Raw genomic sequence first — 27,544 nt, forward strand, 5'->3', positions numbered from 1 at the left:
TGTCCACTCAGCTGGTCATTCCCACAAAGAATTTGGAGTCTACCCAAATAGATGAACTAATACGGGCAATTTACTTATCTTTCCTAAATCTTATCTCCTCATCTCTCCAATGGGAGTACTATTACCTGCTTCACAGAATTGTTGTGAAGATTTCATGTTCCTAGTGTGCTTGGCACATGGCAGGAATCTAACACATATTGATTTCTTATCATCCTCATGTCTTCTCTTCTCTCTCTTTCTTCTTTGCACCACCTCTTGTCAAATCACCTGTTAAAAGATGCTTCTTTTTACATTCTCATTAAGCAAATGGGTATTACCATGGGCAGGTGAAAGTGGGGACTTATTTTGCATGGTTAACACCAAACACTATATGTGTAACTTGGGATGTGTTATTCTTTATGGTTCAGCTGACTAGGTATATTATGCAACCTTTTCAAATAATACAATAAATTATTAATCCAAATTACAGAGTGGTAGACTGGAGCCCTGGATTCATTCCCAGAGAAGGCTCTGCCTTCTGCTCTGACCACATTATAGGCATGTGGTCAACCTGGCTGGGACGATGACTTTTTGTACATGTGCCAACTAAAATTTTAAAATGTCTGTTGACATTCTGTCCTTCCTTTGTTTCTCTATTATTGGATGACTTTACTGTTCTATCTTTGTGTGTTTGTGTGTGTATGTATATATTTTATCCTAGCCAAGTAAAACATTGCTGAGAAAATAAGCAAGATAAAGGAGCAGATGTACCTTGTTAGATGATTTTGTTAATATTAAAGCTGAATCCCTCTATGTGCTGTCCATGAATAGATTCACAACCTTTTAGTGAGGGCCCAGTTTTGTTTCCACTGATGTTTACAGAATATCAAATAATCATCAAGGCAGAATCTGTGCATATGTGGAATGTGTGTATTTTCGGGGGTTCAGGAAGATACTGTCCGCCCTCCCATGCAATAAATATCTGCCACTCAGCTGCCAGAAGGCTGCCTTCCTTATATATCTGGTTTAGAATTCCTGGTACTGAAATCCTCAGTAGATTGCTAGTGATAAGTAATATGTATTTATAATAATGTGTATTCATCAGCCCTATAAATAGATCACATGGCTAATGATCTAATTTCTGGACAAAAGATTAGAAGGATGAATGAATCTTCTCAAATATGCCCATATGTTAATATTTTTTATTAAAATTGATGCTACTGGGCAGCCCAGGTGGCTCAGCGGGTTAGCGCCGCCTTCTGCCAGGGCCTCATCCTAGAGATCCAGGATCGAGTCCCACATCAGGCTCCCTGCATGGAGCCTGCTTCTCCCTCTGCCTGTGTCTCTGCCTCTCTCTCCCTCCTCTCTCTCTCTCTCTGTCTCTCATGAATAAATAAATAAAATATTTAAAAATTGATGCTACTTTCTTAAAAATACTTTTCTACTTAATAAAGTATATAATGTGGTCTAAATTATAAGAGCATATATTTTGACTACTGAAGTTAATTCAGTTATTTTCAGATGAACTGGAAAAATAAAAGGAGTCTATAAACATTTTTTTGTTTTCTCAAATAAACCCTCATGCCAGTTGCTTACCATGTAGTTCACCACTTTATGAAGGCCACACTGAAGCAGATATATGGGGGAAATTTTATTTTTTAAGTCTCTTTCTGGACACATTTACCTGGTTAATGGAACAGACAAGTGAGCTGCCACTTTGGACTCCTTAGGGGGATCAGATAAAAGGAATGATGAGCTTCAGCAGAGAAGGAATGAGCAGGGTCACAGCAGGAAAGGTTTTGTGAGGGCCTGGAAGGGGCAACTGAAACAAGGAGAGACAAAGATTGGCTTTGCTCAGGCACAGTTATATGAGGGGACTGTTCCCTGCATCAGAGGAGCCCATCTCCTGGAAACTGGCATATGGTAGTATAATAGTAGAATGGAAAGGAAACTTATCCAAAACGCAGGATTTATGGCTTGATTTGGGCTTTGCTTTAATCGGCTCTGATTTTGGGTAAGCCATTATTTTGGATAAGGACTCTATCCTCATTACAACATAATGGACTCAGACCACTTAGGCCAACCTTTGTACTCTTAACATTCTGTGATTCTAAGATTAGCTAATTCTTATACCTATCCTTTATATAAAACAATCATTTCCCAAATCCCTATGTAGAGCTGAGGAAATATCCACAGTTGTTTTTTGAAGATTGATGAACTTTACTTTCAATTTCTGATTTTGTATTTCCAAGCTGACTAGTAGCTCTCTGTCAACTAACTTGTATATACCTCTGCACTGATGAGACATGATATGAGGGCATCAAATATGATTTATAAATATTTTCAGAAACATACTACATAACCCTAAGATACCTCTAGTTTGATAAATAGAAAATGTATATAGGTCACTATTAACAATGATAAATTCTGACCTCAATATTCTTAAAAAAAAGATTGCTAAGTTATTCTTACTATATATTACATTATACTTTCTTTTAACCTCTTAACTCTTGTTTTTCCAAAAGTGCTAATAGAATAATATGGTTACACTATAACAAAATTTTGAAACAAACTTTTTTTCTTGTCTTATGGTTATCATGTTGCTTGTTTCTTCTGTTTCTTTGGTTTTATTAAATAAGTATTGCTCGGAGGAGGGGAAGATGGCGAAAGAGTAGGGTCCCCAAATCACCTGTCCCCACCAAATTACCTAGATAACCTTCAAATCATCCTGAAAATCTATGAATTTGGCCTAAGATTTAAAGATAGAACAGCTGGAATGTTACAGTGAGAAGAGTTCCCGCTTCTATCAAGGTAGGACGACGCGGGGAGGGGGGGAAAGAATTAAAGAAACAAAGGCCTCCAAGGGGGAGGACCCCAGAGAGGAGCTGGGCTAAGGCCGGGGCGAGTGCCCCTAGGAGAGGAAAGCTCCGTCCCAGAGAAGCAGGAGCTTCACCAACCTTCCCGGATGGAAAGGCACTCACAGGGAGGTGGAGCAGGACCCCAGGAGGGCGGGGATGCCCTCAGGCTCCCGGGGACACTAACAGAGCAACTAGGCACCAGGGAGAGCGCACCGAGCTCTCTAAAGGACTGCAGCACACGGACGCATTGACCCGGGAGCAACTCAGAGGGGCTCAGGCAGCGGCTCTGCAAGAGGGGGCTGCGCGGCTGGTAGCGTGAATCCAACACGGAGGCCCCGGAGCAAAGGGCGCCGGGACACAGCCCAGGATCCGGCCAACCCCCCGGGACAGGCAGAGGCCGGGAGGGCCCAGGACAGCAAGGACGCTCCTGCCCCAGCTGAGCAGATAAGCGGCCCCGCCCTGGAGCCTCCAGGCCCTGCAGATGGAGAGCTCCGGAGTTCCTGCGGGGGCTGAATCCAGGGCTGCAGAGCTGGCCCCGCCACTGGGGCTGTTCCTCCTGGGGCCTCACGGGGTAAACAACCCCCACTGAGCCCTGCACCAGGCAGGGGGCAGAGCAGCTCCCCCAAGTGCTAATGCCTGAAAATCAGCACAACAGGCCCCTCCCCCAGAAGACCAGCTAGACGGACAAGTTACAGGGGAAGTCAAGGGACTTAAAGTACACAGAATCAGAAGATACTCCCCCGTGTTTGTTTGGTTGGTTGGTTGGTTTTCTTTTTGTTTTTTTGCTTTTTGATTTCTGTTTGCTTCCCCCACGCTTTTCCCCCTTTTTTCTTTTTCTTTCTCTTTTTCTTTGCTTTTTTTCTTTTTTCTTCCTTTTTTTCTTTTTCTCTTTTCTTTCCTTCTTTCTCTCCTCTCTTTTTTCCTTTTCCAATACAACTTGTTTTTGGCCACTCTGCACTGAGCAAAATGACTAGAAGGAAAACCTCACCTCCAAAGAAAGAATCAGAAACAGTCCTCTCTCCCACAGAGCTACAAAATCTGGATTACAATTCAATGTCAGAAAGCCAATTCAGAAGCACTATTATACAGCTACTGGTGGCTCTAGAAAAAAGCATAAAGGACTCAATAGACTCATGACTGCAGAATTTAGATCTAATCAGGCAGAAAGTAAAAATCAATTGAATAAGATGCAATCCAAACTAGAAGTCCTAACGACAAGGGTTAATGAGGTGGAAGAACGAGTGAGTGACATAGAAGACAAGTTGATAGCAAAGAGGGAAACTGAGGAAAAAAGAGACAAACAATTAAAAGACCATGAGGATAGATTAAGGGAAATAAATGACAGCCTGAGGAAGAAAAACCTACGTTTAATTGGGGTTCCCGAGGTCGCCGAAAAGGACAGAGAGCCAGAATATGTATTTGAACAAATCATAGCTGAAAAGTTTCCTAATCTGGGAAGGGAAACAGGCATTCAGATCCAAGAAATAGAGAGATCCCCCCCGCTAAAATCAATAAAAACCGTTCAACACCTCGACATTTAATAGCTAAGCTTGCAAATTCCAAAGATAAAGAGAAGATCCTTAAAGCAGCAAGACACAAGAAATCCCCGACTTTTATGGGGAGGAGTACTAGGGTAACAGCAGCCCTGTCCACAGAGACCTGGCAGGCCAGAAAGGGCTGGCAGGATATACTCAGGGTCCTAAATGAGAAGAACATGCAACCAAGAATTCTTTATCCAGCAAGGCTCTCATTCAAAATGGAAGGAGAGATAATGAGCTTCCAAGACAGGCAGGAACTGAAAGAATATGTGACCTCCAAACTAGCTCTGCCAGAAATTTTACGGGGAACTCTTAAAATTCCCCTTTAAGAAGATGTTCAAGGGAACAATCCACAAAAACAAGGACTGAATAGATATCATGATGACACTAAACTCATATCTGTCGATAGTAACTCTGAACGTGAACGGGCTTAATGACCCCCTCAAAAGGCACAGGGTGTCAGACTGGATAAAAAAGCAGGACCCATCTATTTGCTGTCTACAAGAGACTCATTTTAGACAGAAGGACCCCTACAGCCTGAAAATAAAAGGTTGGAGAACCATTTACCATTCAAATGGTACAAATGATACAGTCAACAAAACTAAAAGACATCATACAGAATGGGAGAAGATATTTGCAAATGACGTATCAGATAAAGGGCTAGTTTTCAAGATCTATAAAGAACTTTTTAAACTCAACACCAAAAAATAAACAATCTTATCATGAAATGAGCAAAGGACATGAACAGAAATCTCACAGAGGAAGACATAGACATGGCCAACACGAACATGAGAAAATGCTCTGCATCACTTGCCATCAGGGAAATACAAATCCAAACCACAATGAGATATCACCTCACACCAGTGAGAATGAGGAAAATTAACAAGGCAGGACACCACAAATGTTGGAGAGGATGTGGAGAAAGGGGAACCCTCCTGCACTGTTGGTGGAAATGTGAACTGGTGCAGCCACTCTGGAAAACTGTGTGGAGGTTCCACGAAGAGTTAAAAATAGACCTACCCTACGACCCAGCAATTGCAGTGTTGGGGATTTACCCCAAAGATACAGATGCAATGAAATGCTGGGACACCTGCACCCCGATGTTTCTAGCAGCAATGTCCACAATAGCCAAACTGTGGAAGGAGCCTCAGTGTCCATCGAAAATGGATAAAGAAGATGTGGTTTATGTATACAATGGAATATTACTCAGTCATTAGAAATGACAAATACCCACCATTTGCTTCAATGTGGATGGAACTGGAGGGTATTATGCTGAGTGAAATAAGTCAATCAGATAAGGACAAACATTATATGTTCTCATTCATTTGGGGAATATAAATAATAGTGAAAGGGAATAGAAGGGAAGGGAGAAGAAATGAGTAGGAAATATCAGAAAGGGAGACAGAACATGAAGACTCCTAACTCTGGGAACCAAAGAGGGGTGATGGAAGGGGACGAGGACAGGGGGTGGGGGTGAATGGATGACAGGGCACTGAGAGGGGCTCTTGACGGGATTAGCACTGGGTGTTATTCTGTATGTTGGCAAATTGAACACCAATAAAAATAAATTTATTATAATAGATAAATAAATAAATAAATAAATAAATAAATCTCACCTGAAAAAGTAAAATAAAAAATAAAATAAATAAAAATAAAAATAAATAAATAAATTAAAAAAAACTGTTCTCTTGTATCAAAGATCAATTGACTCTCTCTGTGGGAGTCTATTTCAGGGCTCTGTATTTGGCTCCATTAATCTATTTGTCTCCTGTTTCATCAACACCACACTGCCTGCATTACTGTAGCTTTATACAGAGTTTTAAAGTTGGGTAGAATCAGTGCTTAGATTTTGTTGTTCTTCAGTATTCTGTTAGCTATTGAGTCTTTTTGCCTTTCCTTTTTTAAAAAAGATTGATTGATTGATGACACAGAGAGAGAGAGAGAAGCAGAGACACAGGTGGAGGGAGAAGCAGGCTCCCTGCAGGGACCTGATGAGGAGTCCATCCCAGGACACCTGGGGTCATGTTGGGTGCCGAAGGCAGGCGCTGCACGGCTGAGCCACCGGGCGTCCCTCTTTTGCCTTTCCTTACAAACTTTGGAATCTGTTTGTTGATATCTACACATTTTGACAACTTGGATATTAACCTCTATTTAGTGTAAAACATTTAAGAGTTTTTCTTGAGATGTTCTTTTAACCATTTGTCCTTTACATGTGTATTGTTTAATCTCCAAATATTTTGGGATTATCTAACTTTCTGTTATTGATGTCTAGCTTAATTTCACTGTGATTTGAGACCATGTTTTGTATTATTTCTATCCTTTTAAAGTTGCTGAGATGTGTTCTATGGCTCAGAATGTGGTTTATTTTGATGACTGTTCCATGAGAGCTTGAGAAGATTATAGGTTAATATATAGCATGTTTGCAACCGTTTTTCATTCATTGCATTTGTTCCTTTAAAAAAAAAATCTTTTCCAGGGTGCCTGACTGACTCAGTCTGGAGAGCACGGGACTTTGGATCTCAGGGTGATGAATTCAAGCCCCACATTGGTCGTGGAGCCTACTTTAAGAAAGAGAAGAAAAAAGAAAAGAAAAGAAAAGAAAAGAAAAGAAAAGAAAAGAAAAGAAAAGAAAAGAAAGGAAAGGAAAGGAAAGGAAAGGAAAGGAAAGGAAAGAAAAGAAAAGAAAAGAAAAGAGAAAAGAAAAGAAAAGAAAAAAAGTCTTTCCCTGTTTCTGCCTTCTCTAGTTTAACTGAACATCTTATTTAATTTCAATTTCTATTTAGCATATCATTTATACTTCCTTGAAAAATATTTTAGCAGTTGCAATATATATTTACAGCTAGCCTGAGCCCCTTTCAAGTAACTCTGCTTCATAGGAAGTGCGGATGCTTACAACCAGCGTCCCTGGTCGTCTCCCCAGCCCCCGACACCGCTGTCATTCATGTTATTCATCCATGTGCTGTAACAACCCGACATACTATTGCTGTTGTTACTTTGAAAAACAATAATCTTTTGGATTAGTTAGAAATAAGAAAAATAAAAGATTTTGTTTCACTCTCTCTTTAAAAAAAAAAACCAAAAAAACCAAAAAACCAAAACCAAAACAAAAACAAAACTCTTGTTTGTTAGCTGAAGAAGAATAAGAAAAACTTTTATTCCCTTATTCATTCTTTGATGCTCTTCCTTTCTTTAAATCAAGTTTTGACCTATATCATTTCACCTCTCCTAAAGATCTTTAAGATTTCTTGCAAGGCAGGCTTACTGGCAACAAATTCCCTCCTTTTTTTTTTTTTTTTTTTTGTTGTTGTTTGACAAGGTCTTTATTTTTCCTTCACTTTCAAAGGATAATGTCACAGAGTATAGAATTCTAGGCTAGTAAGGGGGTTTCTTCTCAATATTTTCATATTTCACTACACTCTCTTCTTGCTTGCATGTTTTCTAAGTAAATATCTGATATAATTCTCATCTTGGTTCCTTTGTAGGTAAGGTATTTTTCTCCCTGTAGCTTCTCTCAAGATTTTTTTTTCCTTACCCTTGATTTTCTGTAGTTTGAGTATAATATTCCTAAATGTAGCTTTTATTACTGTTATTATTTTTACATTTATTGTTTGGTGTTCTCTGAGATTCCTGGATTTGTGGCTGGATGTCTAATATTAATATGGAGAAATTCATTATTATTTCAAATATTTCATTTGTTTCTTTCTTCCCTTCTTCTCCTTCTGGTATTCTCATTACTTGAACATTACACCTTTGTACTTGTCCCACAGCCCTTGGATATTCTGTTTTATCTCTTTACAGTCTTTATTTTCTTTGGTTTGAAGTTTTGAAGGTTCCTATAAAGATATCCTTAAGCTCAGAAAGGAGGGGAAATGAGTGGGAAAAAATAGAGAGGGAGACAAACCATAAGAGACTCCTAACTCTGGGAAATGAACAAAAGGTTGTGGAAGGGGAGGCAGGAGGGGGAATGGGATAACTGGGTGACAGGCACTGAGGAGGACACTTGATGGGATGAGCACTGGGTATTAAACTATATGTTGGCAAATCAAACTTCAATTAAAAGAAAAAAAGATATCCTTAAGCTCAGAGATTCTTTCTTCAGCCATGTCCAATCTGTTTATAAGTCCACCAAAGGCACTCTTCATTTCTCTTTCAGTGTTTTTTGTTTTGTTTTGTTTTTTAACCTCTAGCAATTCTTTTTGGTTCTTTCTCAAGATTTCCATCTCTTATAGTGCCATCTGTTCTTGCATGCTGTCTCCTTTGTTCATTAGAGCCTTTAGTATTTTAATAATGGTTGTTTTAAATTCCCATACTTGTTTAGATTCCCATAGTTGCTTTAATTCCATGACTGGTTCTAATGCTTGCTCTTTCTCTTGAAACTGTATTTTTTGCCTTTTGATTGTCTTATATTTTTAAAAAAGATTTTATTTATTAGTTTGAGAAAGAGAGAGAGAGAGAGCATGAGGTGGGGGTTAGCAAGAGAGAGAGAGAGAGAAGCAGACTCCCTGATGAACAGGAAGCCAGACATGGAGCTTGATCCCAGGACCCTCAGATTATGACCTAAGTTGAAAGCAGATGCTTAACTGATTGAGCCACCCAGGAGCCCATGTAGTTATTTCCTAATAGCTGGATATGTGTACCGAATAAAAGGAACTACTATAAATAGTCCTTTAGTATTGTGGTAGAAAAGTGTGGGGGAAAGGGAGGCATTCTATACTCCTATGATTAAGTCTCAATCTTTTAGTGAGCCTATAACCTCTGGACTATGAACTTCACAAGTATTTTTCAGAGTTTTTCCCCCCCCCTTTTAGGTGGAAGAGGCTGACTGGAGTAGGCTGGAGTATTTTCCTTCCCCCACATTAGTTAGTCTCTGATAACATCCCAGCAAGATAGCCTCCGGTTAACTAGTTTCTCCTGAGGGCAGGGCTTAGTGTCATGAGTCTGTTCCAGTGAGCTAGGACTCCTTGTATTCACCTGTCTTTTCAGTTTGGGGATTTGACCTGTGTCCTCACTTCTCTTAAGAATTCAAGAATTGATTTTTCAGCCTGTTCAGCTTTTACTTGTTAGGACGGGGTGGCAATTTCCAAGCTCCTTACATGCAAAAGCCTCAGTTGTCCTTTAATTTGTTAGAGGTATTCTTTGCATGCAAATAATTTTATTTTTGTGTAGTCAAATGTATCAACTTATTTATTTCCTCTAGATTCTGAATATTTTTAAAAGGCTTTCCCAATACTGAGGTTAACAGAATAATCTACCTGTGTTTGCTTCTATTATTTGTATGGTTATCTATTATTATCCCTGTTCCATTTATTCTTGTGTACAGTATGTTTAGATTAGTATAGCAGCTTATTCTTGTGTATAGCATAAAGTCTAAAATCTGATTTTGTTCTTTATTTTGTTACCCAATTGTCTCAACACCATTTACTATAAAATCCATCTTTCCTGTGGTAATTTGAGATGCCACTTTTATCTTATACTAATTTCATATGTGCTATGTCTAGTTTTGGATTTTTTTTCTAGTTCTATTCCTTTAGTCTGCTTGTCTATTCAAGAGGCAGTACCGGATTGATTTAATTATGGTGACTTTGGAGTGTGTGTGTGTGTGTGTGTGTTTTATGATAGTCACACACACAAGAGAGAGAGAGAGAGAGAGAGAGAGGCAGAGACACAGGCAGAGGGAGAAGCAGGCTCCATGTACCGGGAGCCTGACGTGGGATTCGATCCCGGGTCTCCAGGATCGCGCCCTGGGCCAAAGGCAGGTGCTAAACCGCTGCGCCACCCAGGGTTCCCTGGAGTGTGTTTTAATGTAGAGCTAGTCCATCTCATAATTTTACCTTTTAGTGTTTTCATGGCTACTTTTGAGTTTTTTAATATAAACTTTAGAACCAATTTGTCAAATCCATAAACTATTTGCTGGATTTTTATTGAATTGAATTAAAATTATAATTTAGGGAATCCTGAAAACTTCATGATGGTGCATCATCTTACCAAGAACAGGGGATATTTTTTTCTTTTGCCCAAGTCTACCTCTGTGTCTTTCAAGAGAAATTCACTCATACCTACAAAGCCATGTAAGTGTATACTCATTTAGCAAGTCAAAGACAGCAATCTGTCCAATCCAGATTCCTATTGTTTATATTCTGAGACCCAGGGCCCAATAAAAAACCATGCATGGGCCTCAAAATGATAATGAATCCCTTAAAATTACATATAAAACTCGTGTGTGTGAGTGCTTTATTATTTTTTTTAAAGATTTTGTTCATGAGAGACACAGAGAGGCAGAGACAGACATAGGCAAAGTGAAAAGCAGACTCCCTGTGGGGACCCCAATGTAGGACTCAGTCCCAGGAACCCAGAATCACGACCTGAGCTGAAGGCAGATGCTCAACCACTGAACCACCCAGAAGCCCCATGAGTGTGGTTTAAATGAAATTTTTATTATATGTAGTTTTCTCTGAGAGATCATTATGGATTTCCTCTGCATTCTCATTCAAGTATAAACTTTCTAGTCTGTAATTTCCCCAACAGTAGCAATCTCATGTTTACAAAGAAACAAATACACATGACTTTTTTGTTGTTGTTAGTGCTTCTAAGTACAATGACCCAAGCAACAAATAGTTTCTCTCTACCCAAAATTGAGCCAAGCAATATGATAGAAAAGGATATTAGAATGATTTTTATACTCAAAAAAAAAAAAAAAAAAAAAAAAAAAGAGCAAGGCAGACTTATTTGGGACAAAGCACTAAAATCAAGTAGAGAACCATAATAGTCACTTGCAACCTAATTCAATAAAAAATACAACAAAGAAGAGATCATAGAAGCATACTGTCAGTGTTGTGCCCAAGATTGCGAATCCGAGAAACCACCAAGGAGCCAACTCTGATGCTCGAGCTTGGGTCCAGGTATACCCGACACAGCAGAGCAGGGACTTGGACCCAGAAGTGGGTTACAGCTGGGTTTTTTTATAGGCTGGTCTAGGGGATTTTCAGAAGGGGTGGAGGAATTTCTCAAGTTCTGTTTACATTCTGATATGGGGCTTTCAAGGGCATTGAGCTCTCTTCTCATTCTAATATGGGACTTTCTACCATGGGGTGGGCTCTGTTGTCTTTCTGATATGGGATTCTCTGCCTAGGGCAATTCTGAGCTCTGTTTTCTTTCTGATATGGGATTCCCTGCAGTTTTTCCCATAAAGTTCAGCTCTTATTCACAGGGGCCTAAGATGGCTGTACTTGTGCTAATACTAAACTTTAGGTGGGATGGCCTTAATTTTTCCCTGGCCTCCACAGTCAGCAGAGATTCCTTAAACTTTGCCCTTACCATCTGGGTAGAGGAGAAAAGATAGTCTAGATAGCATGATGTAAGTTATAAAAACATGATTGTGTTATTTCTTACTCCCAACAGTTATCCACATTCAGGATTTTCATTTCTCAACAGTGACCACAGAGTCACTGTTTCTTCTTTTTTCAATGGAGCAATTGTCTTCATTAAATTTTCTAGATGCAGTGACAAGTAGAATTAGCAGGATCCCCACAGGTGACACTCTATTTTTCTGTCTTCTTCCCAGATTTATAGTCTGTATCTTCTACACTCTCTTTCTTCTTTTTCATTTTTTTCTTTTGTGTCTCCCTCTCCCCCTCCCCCCCACCCAGGATTATGCCTACATCTTTCCCTAGAGTTAAGAATGTTGTTTATCTCCAGTAAAGGTTTTTACATTTATTATCTTCCTGGTTGTCTAGATCAGTGGTTCTTAATCTTTTCTGTGCCCTAGAATTGCACAGAGCACTTATTAACAACCACTGACACCCTTCTGTTGAGTTGGTCTGGGTGGAGCCCTTGCTATTATTCAGAATTCTCCCCAGTGAACCAAATCAGAAGCCAGGGTTAATAATAGTGAGCCAGAGTTACAATCCATCTACAAACTAGTTCTGTGCAAGAGCCAGTAAGTTAGCTTTTCATAAGGAATGAAAACCATCTCAACCTATATCTTTCACCAGTTAAACTTGCAATTACTTTCCCCCTTACTATGTAGTTCTATATGGCAGTTGTAGAATTTTAAAATTGTAGTGTCCATAAAGATTATCCAGCTCAATGCCCAGAGAGGAAACAAAACAAACCTTCCCCATGATCACACATCTTATAAATAAAGTACCAAGACTATATTATGTAACTCCTTTTAAATTATGGGTTTGCCACTTCATTTTTTTCAGATAGCCCTAGATATATATTCACTTGTTAGCTTCCTCTACCTAAATCTCTATCTTCCCTTTTGCTTCTCTGCTTGTATGCTTCCCACCCTGTGATAATAAGACTATGACCTTCTATTTGTTGGAAGAGCTTTTAGATGTGTCCTTTCTTTCACCTTGTATCACAAATTCTTCCTCACCCAAAATTTTATTCCTTCTAGCACTTTCACTCCCAAACTCTACCAACATCTGTAAAATAAACATAAGAAATTATTAGGTAAAGTCCTGGTAGCCCAGAGGACCATCCTAAAAATGGCAGAACATGAAACATCAATGTTGCTTTGACTTCATTTTTTTTTAATTTATTTTTTATAGGTGTTCAATTTACTAACATACAGAATAACCCCCAGTGCCCGTCACCCATTCACTCCCACCCCCCGCCCTCCTCCCCTTCTACCACCCCTAGTTCGTTTCCCAGAGTTAGCAGTCTTTACGTTCTGTCTCCCTTTCTGATATTTCCCACACATTTCTTCCCCCTTCCCTTATATTCTCTTTCACCATTATTTATATTCCCCAAATGAATGAGAACATATAATGTTTGTCCTTCTCCGACTGGCTTACTTCACTCAGCATAATACCCTCCAGTTCCATCCACGTTGAAGCAAATGGTGGGTATTTGTCATTTCTAATAGCTGAGTAATATTCCATTGTATACATAAACCACATCTTCCGTTGGACACCGAGGCTCCTTCCACAGTTTGGCTATCGTGGCCATTGCTGCTATAAACATCGGGGTGCAGGTGTCCCGGCGTTTCATTGCATTTGTATCTTTGGGGTAAATCCCCAACAGTGCAATTGCTGGGTCGTAGGGCAGGTATATTTTTAACTGTTTGAGGAACCTCCACACAGTTTTCCAGAGTGGCTGCACCAGTTCACATTCCCACCAACAGTGTATGAGGGTTCCCTTTTCTCCGCATCCTCTCCAACAGTTGTTGTTTCCTGCCTTGTTAATTTTCCCCATTCTCACTGGTGTGAGGTGGTATCTCATTGTGGTTTTGATTTGTATTTCCCTGATGGCGAGTGATGCAGAGCATTTTCTCATGTGCATGTTGGCCATGTCTATGTCTTCCTCTGTGAGATTTCTGTTCATGTCTTTTGCCCATTTCATGATTGGATTGTTTGTTTCTTTGGTGTTGAGTTTAATAAGTTCTTTATAGATCTTGGAAACTAGCCCTTTATCTGATATGTCATTTGCAAATATCTTCTCCCATTCTGTAGGTTGTCTTTGAGTTTTGTTGACTGTATCCTTTGCTGTGCAAAAGCTTCTTATCTTGATGAAGTCCCAATAGTTCATTTTTGCTTTTGTTTCTTTTGCCTTCGTGGATGTATCTTGCAAGAATTTACTATGGCCGAGTTCAAAAAGGGTGTTGCCTGTGTTCTTCTCTAGGATTTTGATGGAATCTTGTCTCACATTTAGATCTTTCATCCATTTTGAGTTTATCTTTGTGTATGGTGAAAGAGAGTGGTCTAGTTTCATTCTTCTGCATGTGGAGGTCCAATTTTCCCAGCACCATTTATTGAAGAGACTGTCTTTCTCCCAATGGATAGTCTTTCCTCCTTTATCGAATATTAGTTGCCCATAAAGTTCAGGGTCCACTTCTGGATTCTCTATTCTGTTCCACTGATCTATGTGTCTGTTTTTGTGCCAGTACCACACTGTCTTGATGACCACAGCTTTGTAGTACAACCTGAAATCTGGCATTGTGATGCCCCCAGATATGGTTTTCTTTTTTAAAATTCCCCTGGCTATTTGGGGTCTTTTCTGATTCCACACAAATCTTAAAATAATTTGTTCTAACTCTCTGAAGAAAGTCCATGGTATTTTGATAGAGATTGCATTAAATGTGTATATTGCCCTGGGTAACATTGACATTTTCACAATATTAATTCTGCCAATCCATGAGCATGGAATATTTTTCCATCTCTTTGTGTCTTCCTCAATTTCTTTCAGAAGTGTTCTCTAGTTTTTATGGTATAGATCCTTTACCTCTTTGGTTAGGTTTATTCCTAGGTATCTTATGCTTTTGGGTGCAATTGTAAATGGGATTGACTCCTTAATTTCTCTTTCTTCAGTCTCATTGTTAGTGTATAGAAATGCCACTGACTTCTGGGCATTGATTTTGTATCCTGCCACGCTACCGAATTGCTGTATGAGTTCTAGCAATCTTGGGGTGGAGACTTTTGGGTTTTCTATGTAGAGTATCATGTCATCGGCGAAGAGGGAGAGTTTGACTTCTTCTTTGCCAATTTGAATGCCTTTAATGTCTTTTTGTTGTCTGATTGCTGAGGCTAGGACTTCCAGTACTATGTTGAACAGCAGTGGTGAGAGTGGACATCCCTGTCTTGTTCCTGATCTTAGGGGAAAGGCTCCCAGTGCTTCCCCATTGAGAATGATATTTGCTGTGGGCTTTTTATAGATGGCTTTTAAGATGTCGAGGAATGTTCCCTCTATCCCTACACTCTGAAGAGTTTTGATCAGGAATGGATGCTGTATTTTGTCAAATGCTTTCTCTGCATCCAATGAGAGGATCATATGGTTCTTGGTTTTTCTCTTGCTGATATGATGAATCACATTGATTGTTTTACGGGTGTTGAACCAGCCTTGTGTCCCAGGGATAAATCCTACTTGGTCATGGTGAATAATTTTTTTAATGTACTGTTGGATCCTATTGGCCAGTATCTTGTTGAGAATTTTTGCAACCATGTTCATCAGGGATATTGGTCTGTAATTCTCCTTTTTGGTGGGGTCTTTGTCTGGTTTTGGAATTAAGGTGATGCTGGCCTCATAGAACGAATTTGGAAGTACTCCATCTCTTTCTATCTTTCCAAACAGCTTTAGGAGAATAGGTATGGTTTCTTCTTTAAACGTTTGATAAAATTCCCCTGGGAAGCCATCTGGCCCTGGACTCTTGTGTCTTGGGAGGTTTTTGATGACTGCTTCAATTTCCTCCCTGGTTATTGGCCTGTTCAGCTTTTCTATTTCTTCCTGTTCCAGTTTTGGTAGTTTGTGGCTTTCCAGGAATGCGTCCATTTCTTCTAGATTGCCTAATGTATTGGCGTATAGCTGTTCATAATATGTTTTTAAAATCGTTTGTATTTCCTTGGTGTTGGTAGTGATCTCTCCTTTCTCATTCATGATTTTATTAATTTGAGTCTTCTCTCTCTTCTTTTTAATAAGGCTGGCTAATGGTTTATCTATCTTGTTAATTCTTTCAAAGAACCAACTCCTGGTTTTGTTGATCTGTTCCACAGTTCTTCTGGTCTCGATTTCGTTGAGTTCTGCTCGAATCTTTATTAACTCCCTTCTTCTCTTGGGTGTAGGATCTATTTGCTGTTTTTTCTCTAGCTCCTTCAGGTGTAAGGTTAGCTTTTGTATTTGAGTTCTTTCCAGTTTTTGAATGGATGCTTGTATTGCGATGTATTTCCCCCTTAGGACTGCTTTTGCTGCATCCCAAAGATTTTGAACGGTTGTATCTTCATTCTCATTAGTTTCCATGAATCTTTTTAATTCTTCCTTAATTTCCTGGTTGACCCTTTTATCTTTTAGCAGGATGGTCCTTCACCTCCACGTGTTTGAGGTCCTTCCAAACTTCTTGTTGTGATTTAGTTCTAATTTCAAGGCATTATGGTCTGAGAATATGCAGGGGACGATCCCAATCTTTTGGTATAGGTTCAGACCCTATTTGTGACCCAATATGTGGTCTATTCTGGAGAAAGTTCCATGTGCGCTTGAGAAGAATGTGTATTCAGTTGAGTTTGGATGTAAAGTTCTGTAGATATCTGTGAAATCCATCTGGTCCAGTGTATCATTTAAAGCTTTCGTTTCTTTGGAGATGTTGTGCTTCGAAGACCTTGATAGAAGCGCAAACTCTTCTCACTGTTGCATTCCAGGTGTTCTCTCTTTAATTCTCAGGCCGAATTCATAGATTTTCAGGATGATTGGAAGGTTTTCTAGGTAATTTGGTGGAGACAGGTGATTTGGGGACCCTACTCTTCCGCCATCTTGCTCCTCCCCCCCGCGACTTCATTATCTATATAAGAAAATTGTGACATTTTTCTCAATGTAAAAATCCTAAAGCAAAAATACAGTGTGAGTGCCATCTCCTGGAGAGAGCATCCCAACTTGAGCATGTGCCCTCCCTCCCTGACATATTGATTGTAGTGTTTTGCTTTTATACTTCATTTTATGAGTTCATTGATTTATTATTGTTCCATAATAGATTTAAGTTAGCTTACAAGATATACAAACAAGATAAAAGTAAAGTAAACATTTAATTTAAAATATCCATTGGAAAAGCAAGTATAGGACCAGGAGGAGAAACAAAACACTGATAACCAAGGTTTCCACACAGCAGCAAAGGAGCTATAAATTTAGTAAAGGATCTGGAAAGTATAAATAATGAGTTTATTTTATTCTCTAAATTTGAGCTGCCTGTAAGAATCCATGAAGAGCTTTCAAGTGTGTGCTGTGTGTTTAAAGCTCATGAGATAAAAAAAAAAAAAAAAAAAAGCTCATGAGATAGATCTGAGAGAGGAATATAGATTTGAAGGTGATCAGTATGTGGTCGCTGAAGCACTGGGCTGCATAGCATTGCCCAGAGTGTGGAGAGAAAGAATAAAATAAGATCCAGCACAGAGCCCCGAGGAATATTGATATTTAAGGGATGGTCTCTTAATCCCTGTTCCTCTACTGAATAGGAATAACATTTAAGCACAGTGGGAAAAAATATTTTAGAATTGGTTTAGTATATAACTTCATCATGTTAAATTGACTTGGAGGGTTGGTTGGTTTGTTTGTTCTTAAATCTTACTCTAATCAACAATTCCTAAACACTTTGGGACTGCTATTCCTTATACCTAAAACTCTGATCTCTGACCTGGGAGGAGGGTAGACTAGAAGACAGAAAATAATTACGTCTCATTATCTGTGTTTCTAAAGGTGGATGTCAGCAGGGCTGACTGCCTTTCTGTCCTTCTCCACCTATCTTCCAGGCTGTAGAATCCTCAGGTTGGGAAAGGAGCAGAGGCCTCAGCAGTTTTTCCTGTCCACACTTGCCTTGGTCACCTTCTTAGCTGTAATTTGACTTCCTGCTCTTAAGGCAGGAACGTGGAAAGGATTGCTATGATTTTTTTGGCTACATCTTATTTTCTTAGAATTATTTAGAATGCTTTTCTCTTCACTCTTTTTAAATATCTCATGTGATTATAAATGTTGCTTGTTTCAGCAAAAATCTCATTTCAATTATTTTCCATTGTGAACCAGATGAACTTTTTCACTGAAATAGGCACACTGTCTCATTGAATTTCAGGTCACTTGCAATTTCTTTTTTCTTAATTCCACAGAGAGAAGAGGACTGAATTCCTAAAAACTGCCCTACTCTCACACACATTCCCCTGGTAGAGCTCCATTTCAATTGAAATCCCCACACGTTAATTCTTTTCAGGAGTATAGTTAAAGGAAATGTCTTCTGTATGGCCCAGAAATGTGGCTAATGGTTCTGTCACTCTTTATGACCAATTCCTTTAGCAATTCCTCTCTCAGAACTCTGTAATAATTTCTACCAAGGTTAAAAAAATGGGTTTATACATTTCCTTAATCTACTGGAATGTTCAGTGCCTTTGACTACTTAATCTATTAGAAAACTATGACCTCTCATTCCATCTGTGCCAGTAGCATAACCAGTTGCTGGTGTTTCTTCCAGTCTAGGAAACTGTAGCATTTTCCTCTAGCACTTTCCATATGTTCCCTTCATGTAGGTCTCTGTATCTATTTCAGATCTCTTTTGATTCAATTCTATACCGAAATGATGCATTTCATCTCTAAGATAATATTTGTTATGTATACTCTGAATTTTCTTGTTTAAGTTGAGGATAGTTTTTACTGTGGCATATATCATTCAAGCAGCCTTGGGGATTGCATATAAATTCTTTTTTTAAAAAAAAATTCTTTTTTAAAAATTTTTTATTGGAGTTCAATTAGCCAACATATAGCATAACACCCAGTGCTCATCCCGCCAAGTGCTCCCCTCATTGCCGATCACCCAGTCACCCGAATCCCCCGCCCACTTCCCCTTCCACTACCCCTTGTTCATTTCCCACAGTTAGGTGTCTCTCATGTTTTGTTACCCTCACTGATATTTTCACTCATTTTCTCTCCTTTCCCTTTATTCACTTTTACTAATTTTTATATTCCCCAAATGAATGAGACCATATAATGTTTGTCCTTTTCCGATTGACTCATTTCACTCAGCATAATACCCTCCAGTTCCATCCACATTGAAGCAAATGGTGGGTATTTGTCGTTTCTAATGGCTGAGTAATATTCCATCGTATACATAAACCACATCTTCTTTATCCATTCATCTTTTGATGGACACCGAGGCTCCTTGCACAGTTTGGCTATTGTGGACATTGCTGCTATAAACATCGGGGTGCAGGTGTTCCGGCGTTTCACTGCATCTGTATCTTTGGGGTAAATCACCAGCAGTGCAATTGCTGGATCGTAGGGCAGATCTATTTTTAACTCTGAGGAACTTCCACAGTTTTCCAGTGTGGCTGTGCCAGTTCACATTCCCAACAACAGTGCAAGAGGGTTCCCCTTTCTCCACATCCTCTCCAACATTTGTTGTTTCCTGTCTTGTTAATTTGCCCCATTCTCACTGGTGTGAGGTGGTATCTCACTGTGGATTTGATTTGTATTTCCCTGATGCCCAGTGATGCAGAGCATTTTCTCTTTTTTTTAATAATAAATTTATTTTTATTGGTGTTCAATTTGCCAACATACAGAATAACACCCAGTGCTCATCCTGTCAAGTGCCCCCTCAGTGCCCACCACCCAGTCACCCCCACCCCCTGTCCCTCCTCTCCTTCCACCACCCCTAGTTCGTTTCCCAGAGTTAGGAGTCTCTCATATTCTGTCTCCCTTTCTGATATTTCCCACCCATTTCTTCTTCTCATGTGCTCGTTGGGCATGTCTATGTCTTCCTCTGAAATTTCTGTTCATGTATTTTGCCCATTTCATGATGGGATTGTTTATTTCTTTCCTGTTGAGTTAGGTAAGTTCTTTAAAGATCTTGGATACTAGCCCTTTATCTGATAGTTCATTTACAAATCAGAATCTCCCATTCTAGTAGGCTTTTAGTTTTGTTGACTGTTTCTTTTGCTGTGCAAATGCTTCTAATCTTGATGAAGTCCCAATAGTTCATTTTTGCTTTAGTTTCATTGCCTTCATAGATATCTTGCAAGAAGTTGCTGTGACCAAGTTCAAAAAGGGTGTTGCCTGTGTTCTCCTCTAGGATTTTGATGGAATCTTGTCTCATTTAGATCTTTCATCCATTTTGAGTTTATCTTTGTGTATGGTGCAAGAGAGTGGTCTAGTTTCATTCTTCTGCATGTGGATGTCCAATTTTCCCAGCACCATTTATTGAAGAGACTGTCTTTCTTCCAAGTGGATAGTCTTTCCTGCTTTATCGAATATTAGTTGACCATAAAGTTCAGGGTCCACTTCTGGATTCTCTACTCTGTTCCATTGATCTATGTGTCTGTTTTTGTGCCAGTACCACACTGTCTTGATGACCACAGCTTGTAGTACAACATGAAATCTGGCATTGTGATGCCCCCAACTATGGTTTTCTTTTTTAATATTCCCCTGGCTATTTGGGGTCTTTTCTGATTCCACACTAATCTTAAGATAATTTGTTCCAACTTTCTGAAGAAAGTCCATGGTATTTTGATAGGGTTTGCAGTTAAATGTGTAAATTGCCCTGGGTAGCATGGAGATTTTCACAATATTAATTCCTTCCAATCCATGACCATGGAATATTTTTCCATCTCTTTGTACTCTTCCTCAATTTCTTTCAGAAGTATTCTGTAGTTTTTAGGGTATAGAATCTTTACCTCTCTGGTTAGGTTTATTCCTACATATCTTATGCTTTTGGGTGTACAATTGTAAATGGGATTGACTCCTTAATTTCTCTTTCTTCAGAGTCATTGCTAGTGTATAGACATGCCGCTGATTTCTGGGCATCGATTTTGTTTCCTGCCACACTGCCTAATTGCTGTACAAGTTCTAGCAATCTTGGGGTGTAGTCTTTTGCATTTTCTAGGTACTGATACTGTATCTGCAAAGAGGGAGAATTTGACTTCTTCTTTGCCAGTTTCAATGCCCTTTATTTCTTTTTGTTGCCTGATTGCTGAGGCAAGGACTTCTACTACTCTGTAGAATAGCAGTAGTGAGAGTGCTCATCCCTGTCCTGTTACCAATCTTCAGGGAAAGGCTTCCAGTGTTTCCCCATTGAGAATGATATTTGCTGTGGGCTTTTTGTAGATGGCTTTTAAGATGCTGAAGAATGTTCCCTCTCTCCCTACACTCTCAAAAGTTTTGATCAGGAACGGATGCTGTATTTTGTCAAATGCTTTCTCTGCATCTATTGTAAGGATCATATGGTTCTTGTTTTTTTCTCTTGCTGATATGATCAGTCACATTGATTGCTTTATGAGTGTTGAACCAGCTTTGCATCTCGGGGATAAATCCCACTTGGTCATGGTGAATAATCTTCTTAATGTATCTTAATCTTCCATGATCCTATTGGCTAGTATCTTGTTGAGAATTTTTGCATCTGTGCCCATCAGGGATATTGGTCTGTAATTCTCCTTTTTGGTGGGGTCTTTGTCTGGTTTTGGAATGAAGGTGATGCTGGCCTCATAGAATGAATTTGGAAGTATTCCATCTCTTTCTATCTTTCCAAACAGCTTTAGTAAAATAGGTATGGTTTCTTCTTTAAATGTTTGATAGAATTCCCCTGGAAAGCCATTTGGCCCTGGACTTTTGTGTCTTGGGAGGTTTTTGATGACTGCTTCAATTTCCTCCCGGGTTATCGGTCTGTTCAGGTTTTCTATTTCTTCCTGTTCCAGTTTTGGTAGTTTGTTGTTTTTCAGAAATGTGTCCATTTCTTCTAGATTGCCTAATTTGTTGGCACAAAGCTACTCATAATAAGTTTTTAAAATCGTTTGTAGGGGGATCCCTGGGTGGCGCAGCAGTTTAGCGCCTGCCTTTGCCCCAGGGCGCGATCCTGGAGACCCGGGATCGAATCCCACATCGGGCTCCCGGTGCATGGAGCCTGCTTCTCCCTCCGCCTGTGTCTCTGCCTCCCTCTCTCTCTCTGTGTGTGTGTGACTATCATAAATAAATAAAAAATTAAAAAAAAATAAAATCGTTTGTATTTCCTTGGTGTTGGTGGTGATCTCTCCTTTCTCATTCATGATTTTATTAATTTGAATCTTTTCTCTCTTCTTTTTAATAAGGCTGGCTAATGGTTTATCTATCTTATTAATTCTTTCAAAGAACAATTCCTGGTTTTGTTAATCTGTACCACAGGTTATCTGGTCTCTATTTCATTGAGTTCTGCTTGCATCTTTATTAATTTTCTTCTGCTGTGTTTAGGATTTATTTGCTGTTTTTTCTCCAACTCCTTTAGGTGCAAGGTTAGCTTTTGTATTTGGGTTCTTTCCAGTTTTGGGATGGAAACTTGTACTGCAATGTATTTCCCCCTCAGGACTCCTTTCTGTATCCCAAAGATATTGAACGGTTGTATCTTCATTCTCATTAGTGTCCATTAATCTTTTTAATTATTCCCTAATTTCCTGGTTGATCCTTTCATCTTTTAGCAGGATGATCCTTAACCTCCAAGTGTTTGAAATCCTTCCAAACTTCTTCTTGTGATTTACTTCTAGTTTCAAAGTGTTATGGTCTGAAAATATGCAGGGGATGATCCCAATCTTTTGGTAGCGGTTAAGACCTGATTTGTGACCCATTCACCCCCACACCCCGCCCTCCTCCCCTTCTAGAGGAGATAAGCAAAAAGTATGTAAAAAGAGAGGTCCCTGAAAAGTTCCACATCTGTCACACATCGAACCTAGGCCTGTTAGAAGCAAAGTGTACATGCAGTCAGGATGTGGGAGGTATAGGCCATAAGCTCAATTCTCGGAAGTGTGTAAGCCTTGGAGGCAGATGTCTGCTAGCCACTCATTTATGGGAGTTAGAAACTAGCACCACTTTAGTTGAACAAGGCTGTTGGACATCGACCTGTTGAACGCAGATACACGTACAGGCCTGACACTTCCACATGCTTCCACATGCTTTCCATGCAACGTCTTCCAGGTCCTAACATAAGGATGTTAGGTGATATGTCTACAGGCAGTCAGAATGTGGGAGGGTCCTGCCTTGTGGTCAGCTCACCCAAGGATTCATGCATAGTGGCCAGCTTTCAACAAGCTGTGTTCTTACTGCAGTGAGAACGTAGCATCCATCATTCTACGTAGGGAGTTTCCCTGCATAACACTCTTCAGCACCTGGAGACACACATTTGAAGCCAGCATTTTTCCACTTGATTCCCACTGAGCTTCTGACAAACATCTCTAGTGAGGATGTTCGAAACGTCAATCTGCAGGCAGTGTGGAACAGTGAGGGACTGCAGTGCCAGCTCAGCTCTCAGAAGCAAGTTACCTTGAACACTGTGTTCACCTAGCTTCTCATGGATGGAAGTTAGTATGTAGCACCAATCTAAGAGAGGAATTCCTCGGGAATCACTGGATTGAGCTTGGAGACACTAGGCTTGTGGGCCTGCACCTTCCACTTTCCTCTCACACTACTTCTGTCACGCATCGAACCTAGGCCTCTTAGAAGTGAAGTGTACATGCAGGCAGGATGTGGGAGGTATAGGCCATAAGCTCAACTCTTGGAAGTGTGTAAGCCTTGGAGGCAGATGTCTGCTAGCCTCTCATTTATGGGAGTTAGAACGTAGCATCTCTCTAATTGAACAAGGCCGTTCGACATCGCTATGTTGAACGCAGATACACGTGAGTACAGGCCTGACACTTCCACATGCTTTTGACCCAACATCTTCCAGCTCCTAACATTATGTTAGGAGCTATGTCTACAGGCAGTCAGGATGTGGGAGGGTCCTGCCCTCAGCTCAGCTCTCACAAGGAAGCATCCCTAGAAGCCAGCTTTCTACTAGCTGCATTCTTATGACTGTGGTACCATCTAAAATAACCTATACTTGGTCACTCCAGTCCCCAACTGGGCCTCAGCTGGACCTGGTGCCCCTGGTACTTAGCTTGATCTCACCTGGACCAGGTGACTGTGTTCCCACCTGGACCTCAACTGGTCTTATGACTTTTGTCCCCACCTGGGCCTCACCCAGACTAGGTGACTCTGTTCCACCTGGGCCTCACCTGGACCTGGTGATTCTGGTCCCCTCCTAGGTATCACCTGGACCTGGTGACTCTGGTCCTCACGTGCGCTTCACCTGGACCTGGTGACTCTTGTACCCACCTGGGCATCATTGGGATATGGTTACTCTGTTTCCCAAGTGAGACTCTGGAACACTTAACTTTGGTCCTCACCTGGGCCTCACCTGGACCTGGTGAATCTGGTCCCCATATGGGCCTCACCCAGTCCTGGTGACTTTGGTCCCCACCTGGGCCTCACCTGGACCTGATTGTTGTGGACTCCTTCTTGGCCTCACCTGAAACTGGTGACTCTGATCCTATCTGGGCCTCACCCAGACCTGGTTCTCACCTGGGCATCATTGGGGCCTGGTTACTCTGTTCCACACCTGAGCCTCACCTGGACATGATGACTCTGGAACCCCTTTGGGCCTCACCCTGACCTGCTGACTCTGGTCCTCATCTGGATGTCACCTGGACCAGGTGATTCTGGTACCCCTCTGGGCCTCAACCAGAACTGGTGACTCTGGTCCTCAACTGGGCCTCACCTGGACCTAGTGAATATGCTCCCCACCTGGGCCTCATCTGGACCTGGTGACTCTGGTCCCTCCCTGGGCATTATCAGGACATGGTTACTCTATTCCCCACTGGGACTCACCTGGACCTGGTAACTCTGGTCCTCACTTTGGCCTCTTCTGTAGCAGGTGACTCTGGCCCCACATGGGCCTCACCTGGAACTGGTGACTCTGATCCTCAGCATGGCCTCACCTGACCTGGTGACTGTGGATCCCACCAGGACCTCACCTGGACCTCATGTCTCTGGTCCCCACCTGGGCCTCACCTGGACCTGGTGTCTCTGGTACCCACCTGGGTAGCATCAGAACATGGTTACACTGTTCCCTAACTGGGACCACCTGGACCTGTTAACTCTGGTCTTCACCTGGGCCACACCTGGACATGGTGACACTGGTTCCCACCTGGGTCTCACCTGGACCTGGTGAATCTGGTCCCCACCTGAGCCTCACCTGTAACTGGTGACTCTCGTTCCCACATGGACCTCATGTGGACCTGGTGGCTGTAGTGTTTCTAGCTACTCATGTACCTGATGACTCTGGTCCCCACCAGGGCCTCACCTGGACCTGGTGAGGGTGGTTGCCACCTGCACCTCACCTGGACCTGGTGATTCTGGTCCCCACCAGAGCCTCACCCATACCTGGTGGCTTAGGTAAACATGCGGGCCTCACTTGGACCTGGTGAATCTGGTCCTTACCTGGTCCTCACCTGGACCTGGTGACTCTGGTCACCATCTGTGCCTCACCTGGCCCCGGTGACTCTGGTCCCCACCTGGACCTGGTGACTGTGGTCCCCACCTGGGCCTCACCTGGACCTGATGACTCTGATCCCCACCTGGGCCTCACCTGAGTCTTACCGGGACCTGGTGACTCTGGTCCTCAGCTTGGCCTCACCTGGATCTGGTAACTGGTCCCCACCTGGGCCTCACCTGGACTCGGTGTCTCTGGTACCTATCTAGGCATCATCAGGACAAGATTTCTCTGTTCCCCACCTGGGACACACCTGGATCTGTTAACTTTGGTCTTCACCTGGCCTCACCTGTACCTGGTGACTCTGGTCCCCACCTGGGCCTCACCTGGGCCTAGTGACTCTTGTCCTCTGCTTGGACTTACCTGGACATGGTGACTGTGTTCCTCACCTGTGCCTCACCTGGATCTAGTGAGTGTGTTCCCCACATGGGCCTCACCCAGACCTGGTGGCTCTAGTCCCCACTGGGCCTCACCTGGGCCTAGTGACTCTGGTCCCCATCTGGGCCTCATGTGGACCTGGCAACTGTAGTCCCCACCTTGGCTTCACCTGGACCTGGTGACTGTGGTCTCCACCTTGACCTCACCTGGACCTGGTGACTCTGGTCCCCACCTGGGCCTCACCTGCACATGGTAGCTGTGGACTTCATCTGGACCTGGTGACTGTGGTCCCCACCTGGGTCCTCACCATACCTGGTGACTGGGCTCCTCAGCTACCAATGACTAGGATCCAGGATGGACTCTTAGTTACTACTGACACCGGGACCATCCCCAGGGTTTCACTTGTTCCTGGTGACTATAGTCCTTGTCTGGGCTGACCTGGCTCATCCTTGGCTCTGATCCTCTCCTGGGCCTCCCCTGCTCTTGCAGGTATGGTTCCCCCCTCTCGTGGGTGTGTAGTGTCTATGGTCCCTTCTGGCCCTCACCTGATGGTACTGGGCCATGATATTGGCCCTTTGCAAGGCCAGCAGGGTCTCCGAGTCCTCCTGCATGGTGCTGCAATCCAAACACATCCAAGAATGACGGCACATGAAAACCTTCCGAGGACACATGGGTCAGGGTGCTCCCTATGGGCAGGTCCCCCTCTGTCTGACCAGAGCTGGAGACAACCCCATAACCCCAAGGGGCACAGGCTGGGCTGGAACATCACATATAGGCCCTCACTGCCTGTCTGTCACTCGCCCACCTACAGTCCACCTTCCTAGCCACTGTCCCAGGACACACTGTCATGCTGGGATCACAGAGCGCTCCCACTCTGGTATCAGGAGCACACGGGTGGGGGACCCAGGAGGCTCTGGTGAACTGCCGATCTGATGCTCGGGGTGATGTCTCCCAGCCCGGGGGATATCGAAGGTTTCTCTTAGATTCCACAAACACAACAACCAGGGGGAGAAAGCAACGGACTGGACTTCATCAAAATTAAAACCTGATGCCAGCAAGAGTGCGACCAAACTCCCCATCCTGAGGGCAAGGATGGGTGAATAGCCTGAGGGGGGTCTGGGGGGAGCACGAGGGACTCCACGTTCCAGTGCGTGAAGAGCAAGCCTGCTCACAGGCCAGGGGGACCCAGCAGGCCCTGACCGTCCTCCCCTGACCACAGGGTGGGGCGGGGGGTATCACCCCTGTCGGGGTCCATGCGTCTAGGACGGGCTGGAAAGGTCATATATTGGGTCTCCCTGCATCCCTGCATAGCACAGGCCTTACAGGGGAGCGGGGGTCCCGGGGGAGCTGTCGAACTCCAGCTGCAGCCTCCTTCCCTAGATGGGGTCTTAGGGGGCTGCCCTCACCTCGTGGGGCTGTGGAAGGGCTGCAGGAGCTGCTCATGGTCATCGCATTGGGGTCAGGGTGTTTTGGACCCCAGCCCGGGAGGCCAGCACCCCCACCCGGACCCACAGGCCCAGAGAGGCCTGCGGGGAGCAGGCATCAGCGGCCAATCACCTGTGCAGGCATCAGTAGCCACTCACCTGTGACCTATCACTGTGTGAGCGCCTCCTCTTTATGCACCGGGGTACTGGGGAGAGTGAGAGAGTTGGGGAACTGGGGAGAGTGGGAGAGTTGGGGTACTGGGGAGAGTTGGGGTACTGGGGTACTGGGGAGAGCGGAAGTACTAGGGTACTGGGGAGAGCGGGAGAGTCGGGTCGCTGTGAGCCAGATCCAAAGCACGAGTGCTTCCAAAGGTCTGCGGACGCACAGTGGGCGCCAGGCAGCGGTGGAACCCTGGGGCGGCACAGTTCCGCCCACAGTGGGGTCCTGCATCATGACTGTGGGCGGGCGGGGTCCAAACAGCACTTAGCCCTTCACCTTGAAGGCTGAGGGTCCCGGGAGAGGGTCCTGTCCCCACGCCTGGTGGGAAGGGGATGCAGGCACCCTCCCACATCCTC

At 42.6% G+C, this 27,544-nt stretch overlaps 1 long non-coding RNA gene across 2 annotated transcripts; it reads right to left on the reverse strand.

Moving 5' to 3' along the window:
• LOC118354249 (uncharacterized) lies at positions 1-27,337 on the reverse strand. Of its 2 annotated transcripts, none has more exons than XR_004814392.2 (3): positions 27,128-27,337; positions 1,664-1,801; positions 1-267 (listed from the first exon to the last, which is right to left on the reverse strand). It is a non-coding gene; the product is annotated as an uncharacterized LOC118354249 (long non-coding RNA). The 2 variants fall into 2 exon arrangements; XR_007401834.1 differs by lacking the exons at positions 1-267; positions 1,664-1,801 and adding exons at positions 22,774-22,965; positions 26,090-26,159.
• Between the last annotated feature and the right edge of the window lie 207 nt (positions 27,338-27,544).

Source organism: Canis lupus, chromosome 13 (assembly GCF_003254725.2).
Source record: "Canis lupus dingo isolate Sandy chromosome 13, ASM325472v2, whole genome shotgun sequence".
Lineage (NCBI taxonomy): Eukaryota > Metazoa > Chordata > Mammalia > Carnivora > Canidae > Canis > Canis lupus.